Source organism: Mobula birostris, chromosome 2, assembly GCF_030028105.1.
Source record: "Mobula birostris isolate sMobBir1 chromosome 2, sMobBir1.hap1, whole genome shotgun sequence".
NCBI classification, from domain to species: domain Eukaryota; kingdom Metazoa; phylum Chordata; class Chondrichthyes; order Myliobatiformes; family Myliobatidae; genus Mobula; species Mobula birostris.
This window is the reverse complement of record NC_092371.1, coordinates 2,718,331-2,744,679: the sequence shown is the minus strand read 5'-3', so window position 1 is coordinate 2,744,679 and position 26,349 is coordinate 2,718,331. Positions and strand designations below refer to the sequence as shown.

At 44.2% G+C, this 26,349-nt stretch overlaps 7 non-coding genes across 7 annotated transcripts; 1 reads left to right on the top strand and 6 right to left on the bottom strand.

Moving 5' to 3' along the window:
* Positions 1-438: 438 nt before the first annotated feature.
* On the bottom strand, positions 439-511 carry trnav-aac (transfer RNA valine (anticodon AAC)). The gene has a single exon. It is a non-coding gene; the product is annotated as a tRNA-Val (tRNA).
* A 3,983-nt stretch (positions 512-4,494) lies between these two features.
* Positions 4,495-4,567, bottom strand: trnav-aac (transfer RNA valine (anticodon AAC)). Its single transcript has one exon. It is a non-coding gene; the product is annotated as a tRNA-Val (tRNA).
* A 6,047-nt stretch (positions 4,568-10,614) lies between these two features.
* On the bottom strand, positions 10,615-10,687 carry trnav-aac (transfer RNA valine (anticodon AAC)). The gene has a single exon. It is a non-coding gene; the product is annotated as a tRNA-Val (tRNA).
* Positions 10,688-13,462: 2,775 nt separating this feature from the next.
* Positions 13,463-13,535, bottom strand: trnav-aac (transfer RNA valine (anticodon AAC)). Its single transcript has one exon. It is a non-coding gene; the product is annotated as a tRNA-Val (tRNA).
* A 530-nt stretch (positions 13,536-14,065) lies between these two features.
* On the top strand, positions 14,066-14,138 carry trnav-aac (transfer RNA valine (anticodon AAC)). Its single transcript has one exon. It is a non-coding gene; the product is annotated as a tRNA-Val (tRNA).
* A 2,338-nt stretch (positions 14,139-16,476) lies between these two features.
* On the bottom strand, positions 16,477-16,549 carry trnav-aac (transfer RNA valine (anticodon AAC)). Its single transcript has one exon. It is a non-coding gene; the product is annotated as a tRNA-Val (tRNA).
* A 7,438-nt stretch (positions 16,550-23,987) lies between these two features.
* On the bottom strand, positions 23,988-24,060 carry trnav-aac (transfer RNA valine (anticodon AAC)). Its single transcript has one exon. It is a non-coding gene; the product is annotated as a tRNA-Val (tRNA).
* Positions 24,061-26,349: the final 2,289 nt, after the last annotated feature.

Here is a 26,349-nt window from a genome sequence, read left to right as displayed (position 1 = left end):
GATGAACGCAACAAATGGCGAGGTACTCTACAGCAACACCTAGAGCAAGTCGGAAGAGTGATCCTGAGTCAGTCTGAGGAGCGGAGAGCTAAACGGAGAGCACAGTGGACATCGGACAACAATTCCACGACGCAGTACACATGCAGCAACTGTGGCAGACCCTGCCGTTCCAGGATCGGCCTCAATAGCCACAGTCGACGCTGCTCGACAAACCAGTGACTACCGGAGGCGCAGTATCCATGGTCAGCCACGACCACACATAGACCATCTTTTCTAGCCCTGATAAACTGTCATGTTATAAATTCTGACTTCTCTTTGTCCAGCGTTTTGTGGGTGAGATTATACTCAGTTTACGGAACGAGTAACAGGAGTACTCCATTGAATAAAAGTGGTTTCGTCCTTTTCCAAGCATTTGATTTATGCAAAAGTATCGCATTCTGTTTCTGCCTGGTTTCGAACCAGGGACCTTTCGCGTGTTAGGCGAACGTGATAACCACTACACCACAGAAACCTCACCGTTATCTACCATGTAACACATACCATGGATACCAGTGGAACTGCAGACAACGCACAGTTCCAGCCAATAAGGTCGAAAAACTAATAATTGAATTATATTCTAAAATCATATTCAGTATCAAGGAGAAAATTATACACTTTCACAATTGTCCATAACAGCCGAAACTGAGAAAATGGGACAGAAACGAAGATGCAGACAGAAGCACGAGAGAGGGAAGGTTTCAAGGTTGACTGAATGAGAGATTCGGACGCACAGAGTACATAGCGATGGTAATTATGTTCATCCGATGTGCGCCGCATTTAACTGGCTCTGCCCTACATCCCTCCTGTGATGGACAAACAAAATTTCCCGAATGCTTGCAAAGTAGAAAAAATAACATGGGAAAACAGTTGTCCATATGAGTGGTAATCTTCAGTACAGTATAGACCATAAGACAAAGGAGCAGACGTCGCCCATTCGGCCCATCGAATCTGCTCCGCCATTTTATCATGAGCTGATCCATTCTCCCATTTAGTCCCATTCCCTGGCCTTCTCACCATAACCTTTGATGCCCTGGCTACTCAGATACGTATCAATCTCTGCCATAAATACACCCAATGACTAGGCCTCCACTGCCGCACGTGGCAACAAATTCCATAGACTCACCACCCCCTGACTAAAAAAATTCCTTCACATTTCTGTTCTGAATGGGCGCCCTTCAATCTTTAAGTCACACCCTCTCGTACCAGACTCCCCCATCATGGGAAACAACTTTGCCACATCCACTCTGTCCATGTCTTTCAACATTCGAAATGTTTCTATAAGGTCCCCCCTCATTCTTCTACACTGCAAGGAGTACAGTCCAAGAGCGGTCAAACGTTCCTCATATTTTAACCTTCTCATTCCCAGAATCATTCTAGTGAATCTTCTCTGAACCCTCTCCAACGTCAGCACATCCTTTCTTAAATAAGGTGCCCAAAACTGCACACAGTACTCCAAGTGAGGTCTTACCAGTGCCTTATAGAGATTCAACATCAAATCCCTGCTCCTATACTCTATTTCTCCAGAACTGAATGCCAACATTGCATTCGCCTTCTTCACCACTGACTCAACCTGGAGGTTAAGCTTAAGCGTATCCTGCACGAAGACTCCCAAGTCCCGTTGCATCTCAGAACTTTGAATTATCTCCCCATTTAAATAATAGTCTGCCCGTTTATTTCTTCCACCAAAGTGCATAACCATACACTTTCCAATATTTTATTTCATTTGCCACTTCTTTAGCCCATTCTTCCAATCTAGCCAAGTCTCTCTGTAGACTCTCTGCTTCCTTAGCACTACAGACCCCTCCACCTATCTTTGTATCGTCAGCAAACTTAGCCACAAAGCCATCTATTCCATAATCCAAATCGTTGATGTACAATGTAAAAAGAAGCAGCCCCAACACGGACCCCTGTGGAACACCACTGGTAACTGGCAGCCAACCAGAATAGGATCCCTTTATTCCAACTCTCTGTTTCCTGCCAATCAGCCAACGCTCTATCCACGTATGTAAATTTCTCGTAACTCAATTGGCTCTTATCTTGTTTAGCAGCCTCATGTGCGGCACCTTGTCAAAGGCCTTCTGAAAATCCAAATACACAACATCTATTGCATCTCCCTTGTCCATCCTACTTGTAATTTCCTCAAAAAACTGCAATAGGTTTGTCAGGCAGGGTTTTCCTTTAAGGAAACCATGCTGAGTTTCGCCTATCTTGTCATATGCCTCCAGGTACTCCGTAACCTCATCGTTGACAATCGACTCCAACAACTTCTCAACCACCCATGTCAAGCTAACAAGTCTATAAATTCCTTTTTAGCTTCCCTGCCCCTTTCTTAAATAGCGGAGTGACATTTGCAATCTTCCAGTCCTGCGGAACCATGCCAGAATCTATTGACTTTTGAAAGATCATTGTTAATGCCTCCGCAATCTCCACAGCTACTTCCTTCAGAACACGAGGGTGCATTCCATCTGGTCCGGGAGATTTACCTATCTCTAGACTATTCAGCTTCCTGAGTATTTTCTCTGTCGTAATTGTGATTGCGCACACTTCTCTTCCCTGCCACTCTTGAGTGTCCGGTATACTGCTGATGTCTTCCTTAGTGAAGACTGATGTAAAATACTTGTTCAGATCTTTCGCCATCTCCTTATCTCCGATTACAATTTCTCCAGCATCATTTTCTATCGGTCCTATGTCTACTCTCACCTGTCTTTTACTCTTTATTTTCTTGAAAATGCTTTTAGTATCCTCTTTGATATTATTTGCTAGCTTCCTTTCATAGTTCATCTTTTCCCTCTTAATGACCTTCTTAGTTTCCTTTTGTAAGCTCTTAAAAACTTCCCACTAATTTTTGTTTCCTTGTACGCCCTCTCCTTTGCTTTAACTTCTCTTGTCAGCCACGGTTGCATCCTATTTCCATTCGAAAATTTCTTTTTTAAAATATATCTGTCTTTCTCCTTCCTCACTTCTCGTATAAACTCCAGCCACTGAGGCTTTGCCGCCCTTCCGATAGTGTCCCCTTCCAGTCAACGTTGGCCCATTCCTGCATCATGCCACTGTAATTTCCTTTACTCCACTGAAATACCGACACATTGGATTTCGGCTTCTCTTTCTCAAATTTCACAGTTAACTCAATCATGTTATGATCACTGTCTCCTAAGGGTTCCTTCACCTCAGTCTCTCTAATCACCTCCGGTTCATTACACAATACCCAATCCAGTACAGCCGATGCCCTAGTGGGCTCAACAACAAGCTGTTCTAAAAAGCCATCTCGCAGATATTCTACAAATTCTCTGTCTTGAGATCCAGTGCCGACCTGATTTTCCCAATCCACTCACAATTATCATAACACTGCCCTTCTGACAAGCCGTTTCTATTTCCTGTTGTAATTTGTAGTCCACATCCCTGCGAAGACCCTTTATCCGAACAACAATGTTCATTACCGCACCACTGAATCTTGCTACATACAAACTAGGCATGACGAACGGAGGTGTGTGTTTGGGGTGCGGCTTTGAGTTAAATTCCACTTAGTGACTGTAACAAAGATTATGTCAAGTCAGTAAATGCGTCTACTACCTTCGGATGGACAGAGTCAGCGAAGGAAAAGAGGTTCCCAGCGCTGCTCAGGCAGAGACAGGTCGCTCTCCTACAGCAACACCTGCGTGACAAAGGTTATCCTTGCAAGTAAATACCCTTCAATAAAGTAAAGCGTCTCTGGGAGATCCAAACCACAGTCTCCTTTTCACTGGGCAGTCTTCGTGACCAGTTAATCTCCGTGGCATGCGCAGCTTCTGCGTGCTGTACTGATGCGCTGGAACTTATTCTGTATCGTCGGTCCGATGGAATTGCTTCAAATTTTGCTAACTTCTTTAAATTCAGAATTCCATCTAATTTGAAACGTGTGTATAACCATGTTTTGGGAAGCATTCTCCCCAATGACAAGTACGGCTGAATTTCTAAAGACTGCATTTGCAACATTCGAATCCCTTTTCCGCCAATTGTCGATAAGTGAGGCCAGGTGCTGGAAGGAACGCAGATACGTGGAAGATTCGGGATGAAATGACAAATTGGGTGCGGAGGGAATCGAAGGCACGCACCTGGGATGCGAAAAATCGCAGGTGAGAAGCCATCGCAGTGTGCGACAGAGAGAGTGTGTCATTGCGCATTGTTGTTTCAGATGAGAATTTTACACAATCCTTCTCCACGCTCCCTACACCTTACCTTTCCTCTCATCTGCCTCCTCCTAGAACCAGCCAGCTTTACCAAACTTCTTATTCTTGTTCGTGCCCCATCTTATTTAGTCCTGATAGACGATCAAGGCATAAATGCTGACTTCTGTTTGTCCAACGTTTTGTGGGTGAGGTTATGCTCAGTTTACGGACGAGTAACAGAAGTACTCCATTGAATAAACCTGGTTGCTACCCTTTCCAATTATTTGATTTATACAAAATTATGACAGAATGTTTCTGCCTGGTTTCGAACCAGGGACCTTTCGCGTGTTAGGCGAACGTGATAACCACTACACTACAGAAACGCTGGGGCTGTTTATCATGTACCACATGCAGGGGATACAATGCGCGATACACACTTCCCTCCATTAAAAACCAAACGCTAACGACTGAATTATATACTAAAATCAAACCCAATATCGACAAAAATGAATGCAATGAATCATTTCCTTTCATAATACTCTTAACGAATCCCGCCACAACTGAAACTGCCTCCTGCTGAGTCCAGATGAGGATGTAGAAATGCACCACGTATCTCAAAATCCACCTACCGTGTTGTGACTTCATTCCGGTGTGGGTGTCAAGTGGCGTTCTCAACGCGAAGGAAAAATATACGCGTTCAAAATTATCAATAACGACTGCTACTGGGAAAATGAGGATAGTATCAAAAGATGCAGACGGGCGCCCAGGAGGGGGAAGGCTTCAAAGTAAACTGAACGAGAGATTCAGACACGCAGGGTACATTGCGATGGTAATTCCGTTCATCCCATGGGCGCCGTAGTGAATTGGTCCTGCCCTTCCTCCTGCCTGTGATGGACAAACAAAATTTTTCGAATGTACAAGAAATGACTTGGCACAGTAGTTGTCCGTTTGAGTTGTAATCTTCAGTATACACGCTCTTGCTGAGAAACTGGGGCACGAGTTTACCGTCCTCTATTGAGCTTGGAACCATTAACGTGTAAATTGACTGTGATAACCACTGAAGTATAAAAACCACTGGGGTGTAAAAAACAAGACCAGTTTACATGGAACGTGGAGACCTGCTGGGAGCTGAAGAGGAAATTGAAGCATGCCATTTCACTGAATCTGTCGGCTGTGAGAGAAAGAGGTTCCCAGCGCTGCTTGGGCAGAGGTAGGTCGCTCTTCTACGGCAACCCCTGTGTGACAAATCAGGGAATGGCAATTCTTGCAAAGAACGTCACTTTAATAAAGGACGATCACCCCAGAAACTAAAAGCGCCTCTGCGAATTCCAAACCTCCCTCCCCCTTTCAGTGGACAGACTTTCTGACCAGTTAAGCTACGTGGCATTCGCCTGCCCTCGAGTTGTACTGTTGAGATGGAACTTGTTCTGTATCGTCTGATTGCGATGGAATTGCCACAACGTCTGCTACCTTCTTCAAATTCTGCGTTCCCTCTCCTTTGAAATGTTTCATAACCGTGTTCAGCGACAGATTTTGCCGTGTGCAATGTGCTCCTGATTTGCTAAATAGTGCACTTGCAACATCCTAACTCTTCTCCCGCCATTTGACGATCAGTGAAGCAAAGCTCTGGGCTGTGAAAAACAAGAGCAGTTTACATAAAACGTGGACACCTGCTGGGCGTTGAAGAGTAACTGGAAAGATAACATTTCAGTGTTTCTCTCCGATCCAGATTCTGAATTCCTGTCACAAGACGCACACAATAGTGGAGTAACTGCTCTCGTCATGCAGCACTGAGAGAGAGGAATACGCCGTCAACGATTACTGGCACAGACCCATTAACCGAGCAACGATGGGACGATCCTGTTCATCACCGCCCTACCGAATCCGTCGATTGGTTGACGGCGCCTTAACTGAAGGGAGCAGAGGAACGACACCCTGACAGTATATCTTGGTGCTCGACAGATTGGGAGACGGTTTCAAAGAAGCAGGCCTGGTGTTGAAATTCTTCAAGTCAAGCCGGAGAATCATAATTAGACAATATCCACTGCCTTCCCTCCATCCACTTTCCTGGTAACCTCCTCGAAAAACTTCAACAGATTGGTCAAACATGACCTACCACGCACAAAGCCATGTTGACTCTCCCTAATAAGCCCCTGTTTATCCAAATGCTTGCAGATTCTGTCTCTTAGTACTCCCTCCAATAACTTACCTACTACTGAGGTTAAACTCCCCGGCCTATAATTTCCCGGATTACTTTTCGATCCTTTTTTAAACAACGAGCCAACATGAGCCACTCTCCAATCCTCCGGCACTTCACCCGTAGACAGCGACATTTTAAATATTTCTGCCAGGGCCCCCGCAATTTCAACACTAGTCTCCTTCAAGGTCCGAGGGAACACTCTGTCAGGTCCCGGGGATTTATCCACTTTAATTTTCCTCAAGACAGCAAGCACCTCCTCCTTTTCAATCTGTACAGTTTCCATGGTCTCACTACTTGATTCCCTCAATTCCATAGATTTCATGCCAGCTTCCTTAGTAAATACAGAGCAAAAAAACTATTTAAGATCTCCCCCATTTCCTTTGGTTCCGCACAAAGCCGACCACTCTGATCTTCAAGAGCACCAATTTTATCCCTTACAATCTATTTGCTCTTAATGTACTTGTAAAAGCTCTTTGGATTATCCTTCACTTTGACTGCCAAGACAACCTCATGTCTTCTTTTAGCCCTACTGATTTCTTTCTTAAGTATTTTCTTGCACTTCTTATACTCCTCAAGCACCTGATTTACCCCCTGTTTCCTATACATTTCATACAACTACCTCTTCTTTATCAGAGTTGCAATATCCCTTGAGAACCAAGGTTCCTTATTCCTATTCAATTTGCGTTTAATCCTGACAGGAACATACAAACTCTGCACTATCAAAATTTCCCCCTTGAAGGCTTCCCACCTACCAATCACATCGTTGCCAGAGAACAACCTGTCCCAATCCACGCTTTTTAGATCCTTTCTCATTTCTTCAAATTTGACCTTCTTCCAGTTTAGAACCTCAACCCTAGGACCAGATCTATCCTTGTCCATGATCAAATTGAATCTAATGGTGTTATGATCACTGGAACCAAAGTGCTCCCCTACACAGAGTTCCGTCACTTGCCCTAATTCGTTTCCTAACAGGAGATCCAATATTGCATCCCCTCTAGTTGGCCCCTCTATATATTGATTTAGAAAACTTTCCTGAACACATTTTACAAACTCTAAACCATCTAGACCCCTAACAGTATGGGAGTCCCAATCAATGTATGGAAAATTAAAATCCCCTGCCACCACAATTTTATGTTTCCTGCACTTGCCTGCTATCTCTCTGCAGATTTGCTCTTCCAAGTCTCGTTGACTATTGGGTGGTCTGTTATACAATCCCACTAATGTGGCCATACCTTTCCTGTTTCTCAGCTCCACCCATAAGGACTCAGTAGACAAACCCTCTAATCTGTCCTGCCTGAGCACTGCTGTAATATTTTCCCTAACAAGCAATGCTACTCCCCCACCTTTCATTCCTCTGCCTCGATCACAGCTGATACATCGGAACCCTAGAATATTAAGCTGCCAGTCCTGCCCCTCCTGTAGCCAAGTTTCACTAATTGCCACAACATCATAATTCCACGTGTCAATCCACACCCTCAACTCATCCGCCTTCCCCGCAATACTCCTAGCATTGAAATATATACACCTCAGAAGATTTTTACCACCACTCACAACCTTTCTATCAGCGGATTTGCTTAAACTTCCAACATCATTTATTTTCACGCCAGCCACACTGTCAGCTCTGGCACTCTGGTTCCCATCCCTCTGCTAGTTTGTCATGTACCTCCAGGTTCTCGATGGTCTCATCCCTAACAATCGATTCCAACATGTTTCCACTGATGTCAGGCTAACAGCTTTATATTTTCCTTTCTGCAGCCTCCCACCCTTCTTAAATAGCAGAGCAACATTCATAATTTTTCAGTCATCCGGTACAATGCCGGAATCTATCGATTCTTGAAAATCATTGCTGATGACTCCACAAATTCTCCAGCTACTTCTTTCAGGACCCGACAGTGCATTTGGGACTTTATATATTTAATAAAGCTTTTACTATCTTCTTTGATATTAGTTACCAGCTTCCTTTTACAATTAATCTTTTCCTTCCTAATGACATTCTTAGTTTCCTTCTGCAAGTTTTAAAAAAATTCCTAATCCTCCATCTTCCCACTATCTTTGACTTCCTTGTATGACTCTCTTTTGCTTTTACTTTGGCTCTGACTTCACTTGTCAGGCACGATAGTGTCCTTCTTCCATTCGAAAATCTATTCTTATTTGGAATATATAACCATATTACAATTACAGCATGGACACAGGCTATCTCGGCCCTTCTAATCCGTGCCGACCTCCTACTCTCACCTAGTCCCACCGATCTGCACTCGGTCCATAACCCTCCATTCCCTTCCTGTCCATATACCTATCCAATTTAACTTTAAACGACTATATCTGTCCTGTTTTTCCCTCGATTTTCGCAGAAACTCCAGCCATTATTGCTGCGCTGTCCTTCCTTCTCGTGCCCATTTCCAGTCAACTTTGGCCAATTGCCCTCTCATGCCATTGTAATTTCCTTTATTCCACTGAAATATCGACACATTGGAATTTAGTTTCTCCTTCCCAAATTTCAAAGTGAACTGGAACATATTGTGATCTCTGTACCCGAAGTGTTCCTTAATCTTAAGCTGTCTTATCACCTCCGGATCATTGCACAGCACCGAATCCAGTACAGTCGATCACCTGGTGGGCTCAACAACAAGCTGTTCTAAAAAGCCATCCCTTAGACATTCCACAAAATCTCTCTCTTGAGGTCCAGTACTGGCCTGCTTTTACCAATCCATTTTCATGTTAAAATCCCGAACGATTGTCATGACATTGTCCTTCTGACACGCTTTTCCTATCACCTGCTATAATTTGTAATCCACATTCCGGCTGCTGTTTGGAGGGCTGGATACAACTGCCGTTATGGTCCTTTTACCCTTGCCATTTCTTAACTCAACTCACAGAGACTCTAGAGCTTCCGATCTTATGTCATCCCTTTCCAATAATTTAATATTGTTTCTTGTACACAGAGCCACACTAAGCTCTCTAGCTACTAACCTATCTTTCCGATACACCGTATATCCTTGGACGTTCAGTTCGAATGGCAGCCATCCTTTAGCCACGTTTCAGAGATGGCCACATCATCATACTGAATTTCAAAATTGTCCATTTTTTATGCTCCGTGCTTTTAAATATAACACTTCCAGTGCAGTATTTTTTGAATTCTGTTTTAACTGCATCACGTCTCTGTTGCCCTGTAAATCATCCCACTGGCTGTGATGAAGCCTCATTTCCTGCCTGTCCTTTCTATCATCTCTGTTGCACGCTATCTTTGATTTATTTCTATTTTCCCCTTCCTCAGCCCTATCAGTTCGGTTTCCATCCCCTGCCAAATTCTTTTAAACCGTCCCTAACAGCTCTATTCAACCTGCCTGCTAGGATACTGGATCTCTTTGGTTTCAAGTTTAGCCCTTTCTTTTAGTACAGGTCATACCTCCCACAGAAATGGCCCCAGTGATCCACGAACCTGAAACCCGCCCCCTACCGCCATCTCTCAGGCACGCATTAATATGCCTGATCATACTGTTCTTTCTCTTGTTAGCACGTGGCTCAGACAGCAATCATGACATTACTACCCTGGAGGTCCTGATTTTCAGCTTCCTACCTAACACCCTGAATTCTCTCTTCAGGCCACCTTCCTCTCTCTACCAATGTCATTGGAACCAACATGTAGCAAGACTCTGGCCGTTCACCCCATGCCTTCAGAAGACTCTGCACCCGATCGGAGACATTCGATACCCTGGCAACTGGGAAGCAACACTGCATGCGGGTTTCTCTATCAGGCGAATAAAGCCTCCTTCCTATTCCCCTGAATACTGGGAAAGATTGGAGTTAAAATGACAAACTGGGTGCTGAGTAAATCGAACGCACATACCTGGGATGAGAAAAGTCGCATGTCAGAAGAGATCGCAGTGTGGGACAGAGAGAGTGTGTCACTGCTAACAGTGTCTCAGATCGGAATTTGACACAGTTCTTTTCCACGCTCCGTGCCTCTTACCTTCGCTCTCAACTCCCTCCTCCTATCACCTGCCGGGGTGTACACACCTTTACCAAACTTCTTATTCTGGTTCGTGCCCCTCCTTTTGCAGTCCTGATGAACGGTCATAAATGCTAACTGCTCTTGCTCCAGAGTTTTGTGGGTGAGGGGATGCTATGTATCAGAAATATCAGAATACTCTGTAACAGAAGTACTCCATTGAATTAACCTGTGGTTGCGTCCCTTTCCAAGGACTTGTTGTAAACAAAAGTACGCCCGAATGTTTCTGCCTGGTTTCGAACCAGGGACCTTTCGCGTGTTAGGAGAACGTGATAACCACTACAATACAGAAACGCGACGACTGCCTGTTATGGCCCACATCCAGCGGATACGAATGGACTATACAAAACACTCACTCCAGATACTGGAAAACCGGTATTAACGACTGAATTGTATACTGTATTGAAATCAAACTCAGTAACAAGTGCATACAATGACTCATCTCCACTCCTCACGAAACCCACCCCAACTGAAACTAGTTCCCGTTGAGTCCGGTTGGGGCTGTAGCAACGCACCACGTACTTCAAAATCCACTTGTTCCCCTTTGACTTTTTTCATGTGTCGTCGATGTAGAGTTTTCAACGCGAAGGAAAACAATATAAACAAAATTTTAAAAAAGGTTAATAGCGGACGATACGGAGAAAATGGGGCAGTGATCACGATGGAGACTGGGCCCGAGAGGGGGAAGGTCGACTGAATGAGAGATTCAGACACACATAGCGATGGTAATTCTGTTCATCCCATGTGCGCCGTATTGAACCGGTCCTGCTCTACGTCCCGTCTGTGATGAGCAAGCAAACACGTCCGAATGCTTACTAAGTAGATAGATACCTTCGGGCAGCAGTTGTCTGTTTAAATACAAACCCACAGTATACACGCTCATAGTGACAAACTGGAACACGAGAAATATTTACGTTGCCGTTTTCTATCAAACTGGGAACTGTTGGCGTGTAATTTGACAGTGATAACCACTGCAGTATAAAAACAGCTGAGGTGTTAAATACAAGATTAGTTTACATAGGACGTGAAAACCGGCTGGACGTTGAAGGGTAAATGGAAGGATACCATTTCAGTAGATATGTCGGCTGTGAGAGAAAGGGGAATCTGGTGAAATGCTTCAACGTGTTTCTCCCCGACCCAGATTGTGAATACTTGTCACAATACGCACACACTAGTGGAGTAACTCCTCTGGTCATGCAGGAGCGAGAGAGAGGAATACGCTGTCAACGTTTCGGGTGAACACTCTTTACCCGAGCAACGGTGGGGCGCACCTGCTGATCACCGCACCACTGGATCTGTCGGTGGTGTTCACGGTGCATGAAGAGACGGAATCAGAGGACGACACACTCACAGTGTATTTTCAGAGTGGATTGGGAGACAGTTTCAAACAAGCAGGTCCGATCCTGAAGTTGTTCAAGTCAGGCCGGTGAATTATAAGTAGCCGCAACTCTGCATTCCAAAGATCTCTATATCATTGTGAATAAAGTATCGATCAAGTATCTTGGCATGAATTGTCAATTGTTTATTCTCCTCCGTAGATGCCGTCTGACATCTTGATTTCCCCACACATTTGAGCATTTGCGGAATTTCTTTAGTTGTTGATTCCTGCAGCAGTTTGTGTACCTTGCAATATAGAAACTGGGCCGGACGAACGGCGGTGTGGGAGGGGATGCAGTTGTGACTTAAATTCCATTTGGTGAATGTAACGAAGTTTAAGTCGTGTCAGGAAAATGCGTTCTTCTACCTGCGGACGGACTGAGTCAGAAAAGGAAAAGAGGTTCCCAGCGCTGCTAAGGCTGAGATAGGTCGTTCTCCTACGGAAACCGCTGCGTGAAATATCTCGGAATGGTTATTCTTGCAAGTAACGCTCCTTCAATAAAGGAAGGTAACCGTATAAACTAAAAGCGCCACTGGGAGTTCCAAACCGCCGTCTCCTTTTCACTGGACGGACTTCTTGACCAGTTAAGCGACGTGGCATTCACAGCGTCTTCGAGCTGTACTAATGTGATGAGACTTGCTCTGTATTGTCTGATGAATGGAAGTGTTTCAACTTCTGCTAGCTTCTTTAAATTCACTTTACAGCTCACGCTGTCGGAGCAGTGCTGCCAGGATAATCAAGGACACGACCCACGTTTCGTCCCTTTTCCCTCCAGGAGAAGGCTCAGGAGCTTGAAGACTCGTACGGCCAGATTTGGGAACCGCTTCTTTCCAACTGTGATAAGACTGCTGAAAGGACCCTGACCCGGATCTGGGCCGCACCCTCCAATATCCGGACCTGCCTCTCAGTTTTTTTGCACTACCTTACTTTCCATTTTCTATTTTCAATTTATGATTTATAATTTAAATTTGTAATATTTACTATCGACTTGTACTCCAGGGAGCGGGAAGAGCAGAATCAAATATCACTGTGATGATTTTACGCTCTAGTATCAATTGTTTGGCGACAATGAAGTATAAAATAATAAAGTATAAAGTAAATTTCAGTATTCAGTCTATTCTGAAATGATGCATAACCGTGTTCAGGGACGGATTCACCCATATCCATTCTACGCCTGATTTGGTAAATAGTGCATTTGCTACATCCGAATCCTTCTCTCGCCTCTTGTCGATCAGTGAAGCCAGGTGCTAGAAGGCACGTGGATAGGGGAAGATTGGGAATGAAATGAGAAACTAGGTGCTGTGTGAATCGAACGCACATACTTGGAATGAGAAGAGTCGCATGTCAGAGGAGATCACAGCGTGGGTCAGATTGTGTCACAGCTAACAGCGGTCTCAGAGGAGAATTCTTCTCCGCGCTCTCTACATCTTGCCCTCCCTCTCAACTGCCCTCTCCTGTCACCTGCCGGGGTGTACAAACCTTTACCAAATTTCTTATTCAGGTTCGTGCCCCTTTTTTGCAGTCCTGATGAACGGTCATAAATGCTAACTGCTCTTGCTCCAGAGTTTTGTGGGTGAGGGGATGCTCCGTATCAGAAATATCAGAATGCTCTGTAACAGAAGTACTCCATTGAATTAGCCTGTGGTTGCGTCCCTTTCCAAGGACTTGTTGTAAACAAAAGTATGCCCGAATGTTTCTGCCTGGTTTCGAACGAGGGACCTTTCGCGTGTTAGGCGAACGTGATAACCACTACACTACAGAAACGCGACGACTGCCTATTATGTCCCGCATCCAGCGGATATGAATGGACCTATACAACACACTCACTTCCAGATACTGGAAAACCGATATGAACGACTGAATTGTATACTAAAATCAAACTCAATAACAAATACATGCAATGGTTCATTTCCACTCCTCACGAATCCTGCCCCAACGGCAACTAGCTCCCGTTGAGTCCGGCTGGGGCTGTAGGAACGCACCAGGTATTTCAAAATCCGCTTGTTCCAGTTTGACTCTTTTCATGTGTAGTCGATGTAGAGTTTTCAACGCGAAGGAAAACAATAAACAAATTTAAAAAATGTCAATAACGGCCGAGACGGAGAAAATGGGGCAGGGATCACGATGGTGGCAGGGCCCCAGAGGGGGAAGGCTTCAAGGGCGACTGAACGAAAGATTCGGACGCACAGTGTACATAGCAATGCACAGTGTACATTTTCCAGTATCTGGAAGTGAGTGTGTTGTATAGGTCCATTCATATCCGCTGGATGCGGGACATAACAGGCAGTCGTCGCGTTTCTGTAGTGTAGTGGTTATCACGTTCGCCTAACACGCGAAAGGTCCCTGGTTCGAAACCAGGCAGAAACATTCGGGCATACTTTTGTTCATCCCATGTGCGCCGTATTGAACCGGTCCTGCTCTACTTCCCGCCTGTGATAAGCAAGCAAACTTGTCCGAATGCTTGCAAGGTAGAAAGATACCTTCGGGCAGCAGTTGTCCGTTTAAATACAAACCCACAGTATACACGCTCATTGTGACAAACTGGAACACGAGAAATATTTACGTTGCCGTTTTCTATCGAACTGGGAACTATTGGCGTGTAATTTGACAGCGATAACCACTGAAGTATAAAAATCGCTGAGATGTTAAAAACAAGACCAGTTTACATAGGACGTGAAAACCGGCTGGGCGTTGAGGAGTAAATGGAAGGATACTACAAACGTACATCAGTGAATATGTCGGCTGTGAAAGAAAGGGGAATCTGGTGAAATGCTTCAACGTGTTTCTCCCCGATCCAGATTGTGAATACTTGTCACAATACGCACACAATAGTGGAGTAACTCCTCCTGTCATGCAGCAGCGAGAGAGAGAGGAGAATACGCCGTCAACTTTTCAGGCGAACACTCTTTACCCGAGTAACGGTGGGGCGTACCTGCTGATCACCGCACCACGGGATCTGTCGGTGGTGTTGACGTGCATGAAAAGACGGAATCAGAGGACGACACACTCACAGTGTGTTTTCAGGGTGCATTGGGGGACAGTTTCAAACAAGCAGACCGGATGCTAAAGTTATTCAAGTCAGGACGGTGAATTATAAGTAGCCGCAACTCTGCATTCCAAAGATCTCTGTATCAGTGTAAATAAAGTATCAATCAAATATCTTGGCATGAATTGTCAATTGTTTATTCTCCTCCGTAGATGCCGTCTGACATCTTGATTTCCCCGCACATTTGAGCATTTGCGGAATTTCTTTAGTTGTTGATTCCTGCAGCAGCTTGTGTACCTTGCAATATAGAAACTGGGCCGGACGAACGGCGGTGTGGGAGGGGATGCAGTTGTGACTTAAATTCCATTTGGTGAATGTAACGAAGATTAAGTCGTGTCAGGAAAATGCGTTCTTCTACCTGCGGACGGACTGAGTCAGAAAAGGAAAAGAGGTTCCCAGCGCTGCTAAGGCTGAGATAGGTCGTTCTCCTACGGAAACCCCTGCGTGATATATCTCGGAATGGTTATTCTTGCAAGTAACGCTCCTTCAATAAAGGAAGGTAACCGTATAAACTAAAAGCGCCACTGGGAGTTCCAAACCGCCGTCTCCTTTTCACTGGACGGACTTCTTGACCAGTTAAGCGACGTGGCATTCATAGCGTCCTCGAGCTGTACTAATGGGATGACACTTGCTCTGTATTGTCTGATGGATGGAAGTGCTTCAACTTCTGCTAACTTCTTTAGATTCACTTTACAGCGCACGCTTTCGGAGCAGTGCTGCCAGGATAATCAAGGACACTTTTCGTCCATCTTCCCTCCAGGAGAAGGCTCAGGAGCCTGAAGACTCGTACGGCCAGATTTGGGAACCACTTCTTTCCAACAGTGATAAGACTGCTGAACGGATCCTGACCCGGATCTGCGCCGTACCCTCAAATACCCGGACCTGTCTCTCGTTTTTTTTGCACTACCTTACTTCTATTTTCTATTTTCTGGTTATGATTTATAATTTAAATTTGTAATATTTACTATCGATTTGTATCCAGGCAGCGGGAAGTGCAGAAGCAAGTATCGCTGTGATGATTGTACGTTCTAGTATCAATTGTTTGGCGACAATAAAGTATAAAGTAATAATGTATAAGGTAAAATTCAGTATTTAATCTCTTCTGAAATGATGCATAACCGTGTTCAGGGACGGATTCACCCATATCCAGTCTACGCCTGATTTGGTAAATAGTGCATTTGCTACATCCGAATCCTTCTCCCGCCTTTTGTCGATCAGTGAAGCCAGGTGCTAGAAGGCACGTAGATAAGGGAAGATTGGGAATGAAATGAGAAACTAAGTGCTGTGTGAATCGAACGCACATACCTGGAATGAGAAGAGTCGCATGTCAGAGGAGATCACAGCGTGGGTCAGATTGTGTCACAGCTAACAGCGGTCTCAGAGGAGAATTTTACACAATTCTTCTCCACGCTCTCTACATCTTGCCCTCCTTCTTAACTGCCCTCTCTTGTCACCTGCCGGCGTGTACAAACCTTTACCAAGCTCCTTGTTTTGGTTCCTGCCCTCTTTTCTAGTCCTGATGTACGGTTACGGCATAAATGCGGTGATTACTCCAGCGTTTGGTGTGTGAGGGGATGCTTTGTTCATGGAATTACTCCATTGAATGAGTGTGGTTGCGTCCCTTTTCAAGGACTTGATTCATGCAAAAGTGTGATAAAATGTTTCTGCCTGGTTTCGAACCAGGGACCTTTCGCGTGTTAGGCGAACGTGATAACCACTACACTACAGAAACACGACGGCTGCCTATAATGTACTAATGGACCTATACTCACTTCCGGCTATCAGAACCCCGACAGAAACGAGTGAACTGTACACTAAAATCATACTTAATACCAATAAAAATGAATGCAACGGATCTTTTCCTCTCCTAACATTCTTCACGAAACCCGCCACGACTGAATCTGCCTCCCGATGAGTCCAAATGGGGATGTACAATTGCACCACCTATTTCAAAATCCACGTGTCGTTCTGGGATTTCCTTCATGTATGTGCGAAATGGAGTTTTCAACGCGACGGAATAGAATATACGGTATAATAGGATACCTTTTCAGTGAATCTGTCGGCTGTGGGAGAAAGCAGAATATGTTGAAGCATTTGATAAGTTAGCCCATGCAAGGCTTACTGAGAAAGTAAGGAGGCATGGGATCCAAGCGGACATTGCTTTGTGGATCCAGAACTGTGTTGCTCACAGACGACAAAGAGTGGTCGTACACGGGTCATAGAAACATAGAAACATAGAAACATAGAAACATAGAAAATAGGTGCAGGAGGAGGCCCATCGGCCGTTCAAGCCTGCACCGCCATTCAGTATGATCATGGCTGATCATCCAACTCAGAACCCTGTACCTGCCTTCTCTCCATCTAGCCTGTCCAATCCCTTTAGAATTTTATGCGTTTCAATAAGATACCCCCTCAATCTTCTAAATTCCAGAGAGTATAAGCCTAGTCGATCCAGTCTTTCATCATATGAAAATCCTGCCATCGCAGGAATCAATCTGGCGAACCTTCTGTGTACTCCCTCTATGGCAAGAATGTCTTTCCTCAGATTAGGAGACCAGAACTGCACACAATGCTCCAGGTGTGATCTCATCAAGGACTTGTACAACTGCAGTAATACCTCCCTGCTCCTGTACTCGAATTCTCTCGCTATTAATGCCAGCATACCATTAGCCTTTTCCACCACCTGCTATACCTGCATGCCCACTTTCAATGACTGGTGTGCAATGACACCCAGGTCTCGTGGCACCTCCCCTTTTCCTAATCGGCCACCATTCTGATAATAATCTGTTTTCCTGTTCTTGCCAGCAAAGTGGATAACCTCATATGTATCCATAGTAAATGTCATATTCTGCATGGAGGCCGGTGACCAGTTTTATGCCTCAGGGATCTGTTCCCGAACCCCTACTCTTCGTGATTTTTATAAATGACGCCGATGAGGATGTCGAGGGATGGGTTAGTAAATTTGCTGGTAACACAAAGGTTGGGGGTGTCGTGGACAGCGTGGAGGGCTGTCAGAGGTTACAGCGGGACATTGATAGGATGCAAAACTGGGATGAGAAGTGGCAGATGGAGATCAAACCAGATAAGTATGAAGTGGTTCATTTTGGTAGGTCAAATATGACGGCAGAATATAGCATTACTGGTAAGACTCTTGGCAGTGTGGAGGATCTGAGGGATCCTGGGGTCCGAGTCCATAGGCCACTCAAAGATGCTACGCAGGTTGACTCTGTGGTTAAGAAGGTATACAGTCCGTTGGCTTTCATCAATCGTGGGATTGAGTTTAGAAGCCGAGAGGTAATGTTGCAGCTCTATAGGACCCTGGTCAGACCCCACTTGAGTTACTGTGCTCAGTTCTGTTCACCTCACTACAGGAAGGATGTGGAAACTATAGAAAGGGTGCAGAAAGTATTTACAAGGATGTTGCCTTGACTGAGGAGCACTCCTTATGAGAATAGGTTGAGTGAACTTGGCCTTTTCTCCTTGGAGTGACGGAGGATGAGAGGTGACCTGATAGAGCTGTAGAAGATGATGAGAGGCATTGATCGTGTGGATTGTCAGAGGCTTTCTCCCAGGGCTGAAATGGCTAGCACGAGAGGACACAGTTTTAAGATGGTTATAAGTAGGTACAGAGGAGGTGTGAAGGGTACCTTTTTTGTCGCAGAGATTAGTGAGCGCATGGAATATCCTGCCGGCGACGGTGGTGCAGGTGGATACGATAGGGTCTTTTAAGAGACTTCTGGTTAGGTGCATGGAGGTTAGAAAAATAGAGGGATATGGGCATAACCATATAACCATATAACGATTACAGCACGAAAACAGGCCATCTCGGTCCTTCTAGTGCGCGCCGAACTCTTACTCTCACCTTGTCCCACCGACCCGCACTCAGCCCATAACCCTCCATTCCTTTTCTGTCCATATTGCTGTCCAATTTAACTTTAAACGGCAACATCGAACCTTCCTCAGCCACTTCTGCTGGAAGCTCGTTCCACACAGCTGCCACTCCCTGAGAAAAGAAGTTCTCCCTCATGTTACCCCTAAACTTTTGCCCTTTAACTCTCAACTCATGTCCCCTTGTTTGAATCTCCCCCACTCTCAACGGAAAAGCCTATCCACGTCAACTCTATCAATCCACCTCATAATTTTAAATAACTCTATTAAGTCCCCCCTCAACCTTCTACGCTCCAAAGAATAAAGACCCAACTTGTTCATCCTTTCTCTGTAACTTAGGTGATGAAACCCAGGTAACATTCTAGTAAATCTTCTCTGTACTCTCTTTATTTTGTTGACTTATTTCCTATAATTCGGTGACCAAAACTGTACACAATACTCCAAATTTGGCCTCGTCAATGCCTTGTGCAATTTGAATATTACTTCCGAACTCCTATGCTCAATGCTCTGATTTATAAAGGCCAGTATACCAAAAACTTTCTTCACCGCCCCATCCACATGAGATTCCACCTTCGGGGAACTATGTGCCATTATTCCTAGATCCCTCTGTTCTACTGCATTCTTCAATGCCCTACCATTTACCATTTATGTCCTATTTTGATTAGTCCTAACAAAATGTAGCACTTCATATTTATCAGCATTAAACTCCATCTCCCATCTTTCAGTCCGCTCTTCTAACTGGTCCAAATCTCCCTTTAAGCTTTGAAAACTTACTTCATTATCCACAAATCTACCTATCGTAGTATTATCTGCATACTTACTAATCCAATTTACCACCCCATTATTCAGATCATTAATGTATTTGGCAAACAAATTTGGACCCAGTACAGATCCCTGGGTCACACCACTAGACACCGTCCTCCAATCTGACACACAGTTATCCACTACTACTCTCTGGTGTCTCCCATCCAGCCACTGCTGAATCAATTTTACTACTTTAATATTAATATCTAACGAGTGAACCTTCTTAACTAACCTTCAGTGTGGGACCTTGTCAAATGCCTTACTGAAGTCCATATAGACAATATCCACCGCTTTACTCTCGTCAACTTTCCTAGTAACCTCTTCAAAAAATTCAAGAAGATTTGACAAACATGACCTTCCACGCAGAAATCCATGTTGTCTGTTCCTAATCAGACCCTGTCTATCCAGATATTTATATATACCATCTCTTAGAATACTTTCCATCAATTTATCCACCACTGACGTCAAACACACAGGCCGATAATTACTAGGTTTACTCTTAGAACCCTTTTCAAACAATGGAACAACATGAGCAATACGCCAATGCTCCGGCACCATCCCCGTTTCTAATGACATTTGAAATATTTCTGTCAGAGCCCCTGCTAGTTCCTCACTCACTTCTCTCAAGGTCCTAGGGAATGTCCTGCCAGGACCCGGAGACTTATCCACTTTTATATTCCTTAAAAGCACCAGTACTTCCTCTTCTTTAATCATCATAGTTTCTATAACTTTCCTACCTGTTTCCCTTTTCTTACACAATTCAATATCCTTCTCCTTCGTGAATACCGAAGAAAAGAAATTATTCAGAATTTCCCCCATCTCTTTTGGCTCCACTCATAGCTGTCCACTCTGATTCTCTAAGGGACCAATTGTATCCCTCACTATCCTTTCGCTATTAATATAACTGTAAAAACCCTTGGGATTTATTTTCACTTTACTTGCTAAAGCAACCTCATATCTTTTAGCTTTTCTCATTTCTTTCTTAAGATTCTTTTTACATTCTTTATATTCCTTGAGCACCTTATTTACTCCACGGTGCCTATATTTATTGCAGATATCTCTCTTTTTTCGAACCAAGTTTCCAATATCCCTTGAAAACCATGGCTCTCTCAAACTTTTATCCTTTCCTTTCAACCTAACAGGAACATAAAGATTCTGGACCCTCAAAATGTCACCTTTAAATGACCTCCATTTCTCTTTTTCATTCTTCCCATAAAACAAATTGTCCCAATTCACTCATTTTCAATCCTTTCGCATCTCCTTAAAGTTGGCCTTTCTCTAATCAAAACTCTCAACCTTGGGTCCAGACCTATCCCTCTCCATAATTATATTGAAACTAATAGCATTGTGATCACTGGACCCGAAGTGCACCCCAACACAAACCTTCGTCACATGACCTATTTCATTCCCTAAGAGGCGATCCAACACTGCCCCTTCTCTAGTTGGTACCTCTATGTATTGCTGCAAAAGCTATCCTGCACCCATTTTACGAACTCCAATCCATCCAGCCCTTTTACAGTATGGGCCTCCCAGTCTATGTGTGGAAAATTAAAATCTCCCACAATCACAACCTTGTGCTTACTACAAATATCTGCTATCTCCTTACAAATTTGCTCCTCCAATTCTCGCTCCCCATTTGGTGGTCTATAATACAACCCCATAAGTGTTATTACACCTTTCCCCTTCCTCAATTCCACCCACAGAGCCTCCCTAGACGAGCCCCCAAACTATCCTGCCAGAGCACCGTTGTAATATTTTCTCTGACAAGCAATGCAACTCCTCCCCCTCTTCTCCCTCTGATTCTATCACACCTAAAGCAATTAAATCCAGGAATACTTAGTTGCTAATCACACCCCTCCTGTAACCATGTTTCACTAATAGCTACCACATCATACTTCCAGGTATCAATCCATGCTTTAAGCTCATCCACCTTTCTTATCATGCTCCTAGCATTAAAGTAAATGCATTTAAGAATTTTTACACCTCTTACTCTCTGTTTATCACTAACGGTGCAAACAACTTTACTATCTTCTTTTTCTTCCTTCTCCCCTGCATCTGTTCCTACACTCTGGTTCCCCTCCCCCCTTGTATCTAGTTTAAATCCATCGAAGTCTCTCTAGCAAACCTACCTGCAAGAATATTTGTCCCCCTCCAGTTCAGATGTAAACCGTCCCGCTGGAACAGGTCCCACCTTCCCTGGAAAATTGCTCAATTATCTATAAATCTGAAGCCCTCCCTCCTGCACCATCTCTTCAGCGACATGTTGATCTGCGCTACCTTACTATTTCTAAACCCGCCTGCACTTGGCACTGGTAGCAATCCTTAGATTGCTATCCTGGAGGTCCTGTCCTTTAACTTGGCGCCTAACTCCCTAAATTCACCTTTCAGGACCTCCTCACTCTTCCTACTCACATCATTGGTCCCTACATGAACCACGACATCCGGCTGCTCACCCTCCCTCTTAAGAATACCGAGATCTCGATCCGAGATATCGCGGACCTTGACACCAGGGAGGCAACAGACCATCCGCGATTCCCGATCTCTCCCACAGAACCCCTTATCTGTCTCCCTAAGTATCGAATCCCCTATCACTACTGCTCTCCTCTTTTCCCTCCTTCCCTTCTGAACTAGGGTCCCATCTCGGTGCCAGAGACGCAACCGCTGCAACTTGTCCCTGGTAAGTCGTCCCCACCAACAGTATCCAAACTGATATACTTATTATTGGTGGGAATGGCCACAGGAGTGCTCTGCTCATTCTGTCTATTCCCCTTCCCCCTCCAGACAGTCACCCAGCTATCTGTCTCCTGACTCTTAGGGGTGACTATCTCCCTGTAACTCCTGTTTATTTCTGCCTCTGCCTCCCGAATGACCCGAAGTTCATCCAGCTCCAGCTCCAGTTCCCTAACTCGCTTTGTCAGGAGCTGCAACTGGATGCACCTTTTGCAGGTGTAGTAATCATGGGCGATTGTGCTCTCTTTGACTTCCCACATTCTGCAAACGGAGCACTCAACCGCCCTAACTGCTGCCTCCATAACCTACTCTTAAGGTAATTAGATTTATAAAGGAGGTTACCCGGCCTTACCTAACTGAAGTGAAGCTTGTCCTCAGCCTCTGCTCGCCGAAGCCACTCGAGTCAAAGCCTTCCTATTCTGTCTCCCGTTACTCAGTCGCCAGCTACTCCGCCGCCCACTCCGTTAATCGTTTCTCTTTTAAGCACACTCCCGCTGCCTCACGGTCCGATTTACACGCGCTTGCGCAGTCGTGCCTCGTTCAACAGCCGAAGAGAAAACCCGAGGTAATTTCTAAGGCAAGGACACGTTGGGCACAGCTTTGTGGGCCGAAGAACCTGTATTGTGCTGCAGGTTTTCTATGTTTCTGTGATATATTTCAGTGTTCCTTTTCCCTATCCGGATTGAATTCCTGTCACAATACGCACACAATAGTGGATTAACTCCTCCTCTCTTGCAACAGCGAAAGAGAGGAATTTGCCGTCAACTTTTACGGGCGAAGACCCTTTATCTGAGAAACGACGGGGCTAAACTGTTCATCACCGTACCACTGACTCCATCGGTGGTGTTGACGGCGCCTTAAGAGAAGGGATGAGTGGAAAGATACATTCAGCGTATATTTTCTGTAGGGATTGGGAGAAAGTTTCAATCAAGCAGGTCGGGTGCTGACGTTCTTCAAGTCACAGCGGTGAATCACAAGTAGCCGCCACGCTGCGTTCCAGACATCTCAGTATCATTGTAAATGAAGTATCGATCAAGTGTCTTGGCATGAATTGTCAATTGTTTATTCTCCTCCGTAGATGCCGACTGACTTGTTGATTTCCTCGCACATTTCCAGCATTTGCGGAATTTCTTGTGTTGTTGCGTTCCTTCAGCACTTCGTGCTTCAGCAAAATTCTTTAAATTCATTACTCCATCTAATTGGAAATGTTGCTTAACTGTGTTCAGGGAATGATTCTCCTCAGTGCAATGTACGCCTGATTTGCCAAAGACTGCATTTGCTACATCCGAATCCGTCGCCCGCCATTTGAAGATATGTGAAGCCATGTGCTAGATAGGGGAAGATTGGAAAATGAGAAACTGGGTGCTGAGTGAATCGAACGCACGTACCTGGGATGAGAAGAGTCACAGGACAGAAGCCATCAGAGTGTGCGACAGAGAGAGTGTGTCACCGTGTTCCGTGGTCTCAGATGAGAATTTTACACAATTCTTCTCCACTCTCCCTACACCTTCCCTCTCATCTGCCTCCTCCTATCACCAGCCGGCTGTACCAACCTTGTTATTCTGGTTCGTGCCCCATCTTTTCTAGCCCCGATAAATGGTCACGGCAAAATTGCTGACTTCTCTTTGTCCAGCGTTTTGTGCGTGAGGGGATGTTCAGTTTACAGAACGAGTAACAGGGGTACTCCATTGAATAAAAGTGGTTTCGTTCCTCTCCAAGGATTTGATTTATACAAAAGTATGACAGAATGTTTCTGCCTGGTTTCGAACCAGGGACCTTTCGCGTGTTAGGCGAACGTGATAACCACTACACTACAGAAACCTTGAGGCCATCTACCATGTAGCACATACTGTGGATACCAGTGGAACTACACAGAACACGCAGTTCCAACCAATAGAATCCAAACACTAACGACTTAATTCTATACTAAAATCACACTCAACATCAAGGAGAAAGAGAAACACTTTGTCCATAAGGGCCGATACTGAGAAAAAGGGGACAGAAGCGAAAATGCAGACAGGCGCAGGAGAGGTGGAAGGCTTCAAAGTAGACTGACCGAGAGATTCAGACACACAGGGCACATCATCATCATCATTATTATCATCAGGTGCCATGCCCAGTTGGTGCTTTGACTGCCATGGCCCACACACTCCTGTTTCGGTTCAAGTGGATCAATTCATTGGTATTCATTTCCAGTTCTCTGGCTGCTGTCTCCATCATCATTTGTCTTTGTCTTCCTCTTGCTTTCTTCCTTTCAATCTTTCCCATAATTACCGTGCATTCTAACTCATCGTTCCTAATCACATGTCCAATGACGTCACGTTGCCTTTTCATGATCTAATACATTATTTCTCTTTTTGTGCTTGTTCTGTTCATGACAACCTCGTTAGATATACGTTTCGTCCATGATATTCTTTGCATCCTCCTCAAAAGCCACATCTCTGCTGCTTCAATTCGTTTCCCCATGTTACCAGATATTGCCGAACATTCTGACATAATTGGATAAACGTAACATTTCAGTGCTCTGAGGCGGGTTGTCATGCCCAGTTTAGTGTTGGTCAGTATAATCTTCATTCTCGGAAAGGTGTCTGTTGCCATCCCTATTTTTCTTTTGATGTCCATGTCGCACCTGCCATCTGATGTCACCCAGCTTCCTAAGTTGCAAAAGTTCTGTACTTGTTTTATGTCTTCCCCGTTTATTCTCAGCCTGCAGATAGAATTTTCCTTCTTTTTGGATATCACCATACATTCCGTCTTTTTGCAATTGATAGATAGACCCATTTTTGCACTTTCTTCAACAACTATGTCAATTAAGTGTTGTAATTCTTCCTCCGTACTTGCAATTTACAGTGTCATCCGCATATCTAAAATTATTGATGTTTTCACCACCAACTTGAATTCCCAAGTTGTCTTTTATTTTTTTGTAATATTGTTTCACTGTATACATTAAACAAATCAGGGGAGAAAACAAACCCTTGTCTAACGCCTCTCTTGATTTTCGTAAACTGATTCACTTCTCCATCTATTATTACAGAGGCAGTTTGTTCCCAGTACAGATTTCTGATTAGGCGGAGGTCTTTCGAATCTAGATCTAGAGTTTCCTGTAATATTTCGAATAACTCATTGTGTTTCACTTTATCAAATGCTTTTGTGTAGTCGATAAGACAAACAAGCAGATAGTTTTACACTTGAATAGCTCGTTCTGATAGTATCCTTAACACAAATATTGAGTTTCTTGTACCTTTGTCTTTCACAAAACCACATTGTTCTTTGTCTATTTCGGCTTGTATCTTACTTTTAGCTCTTGTCATCAAAATTCTTAGAAGTATCTTAGTGATATGACTCATCTAACTTATGGTCCTATGTAATTCACATTCTATTGCTCCAGCTTTCTTAGGAAGAGTGATAAATTCTGATTTTTTTCATGTCTTCTGGTATTATTCCAGTCTCATAAATGTCATTGATTAAATCAATAAGTTTTTCAATTCCATAATCTTCAAGGGCGATGATTTGTTCTGTTACTAATTCATCAGGACCTGCTGCCTTTCCTTTCTTCATCTTATTTATTGCATTACGAACGTCAGATTTTAAAATACTGGGACCTTCAACGTTCTTCTTAATTTCTGGTTTTTCGCCTCAATCATTTTCAAACAATTCCTGAATATACTCAGTCCATCTGTTCATAACCTCATCTTTTTCCATGATAATGGTACCGCCCTTTGCTTGCAAACATCCACTTGAAGAACAGAGAAACTTTTTACCAGTGATATTCTTGATTTGTTGATGTAACCTTTTTGGATCAGTAATAGGTTTTTTTCTAATTGCTCACATTCCTGGTTTAACCATTCTTCTTTGGCTTTTTGACATAAGCTTTTAACTCTTTTTTTGTATCTAAGGACTTATATTCTATAGGATTTGCTTTCTTCTGTCTACTACCACGGCATCAGCTTGACCTGCATCTTAGCAAAGCTATACAATCAGATGATCTTGAACAGGATTCGCACTGCCATTGACCCTAGGCTAAGATTCAATCAAAATGGTTTTCGGCAGAAGCACACAACAGTAACGCAAATACTTGCTCTCCGTAGGATCATCGAGGAAGTCAAGAAG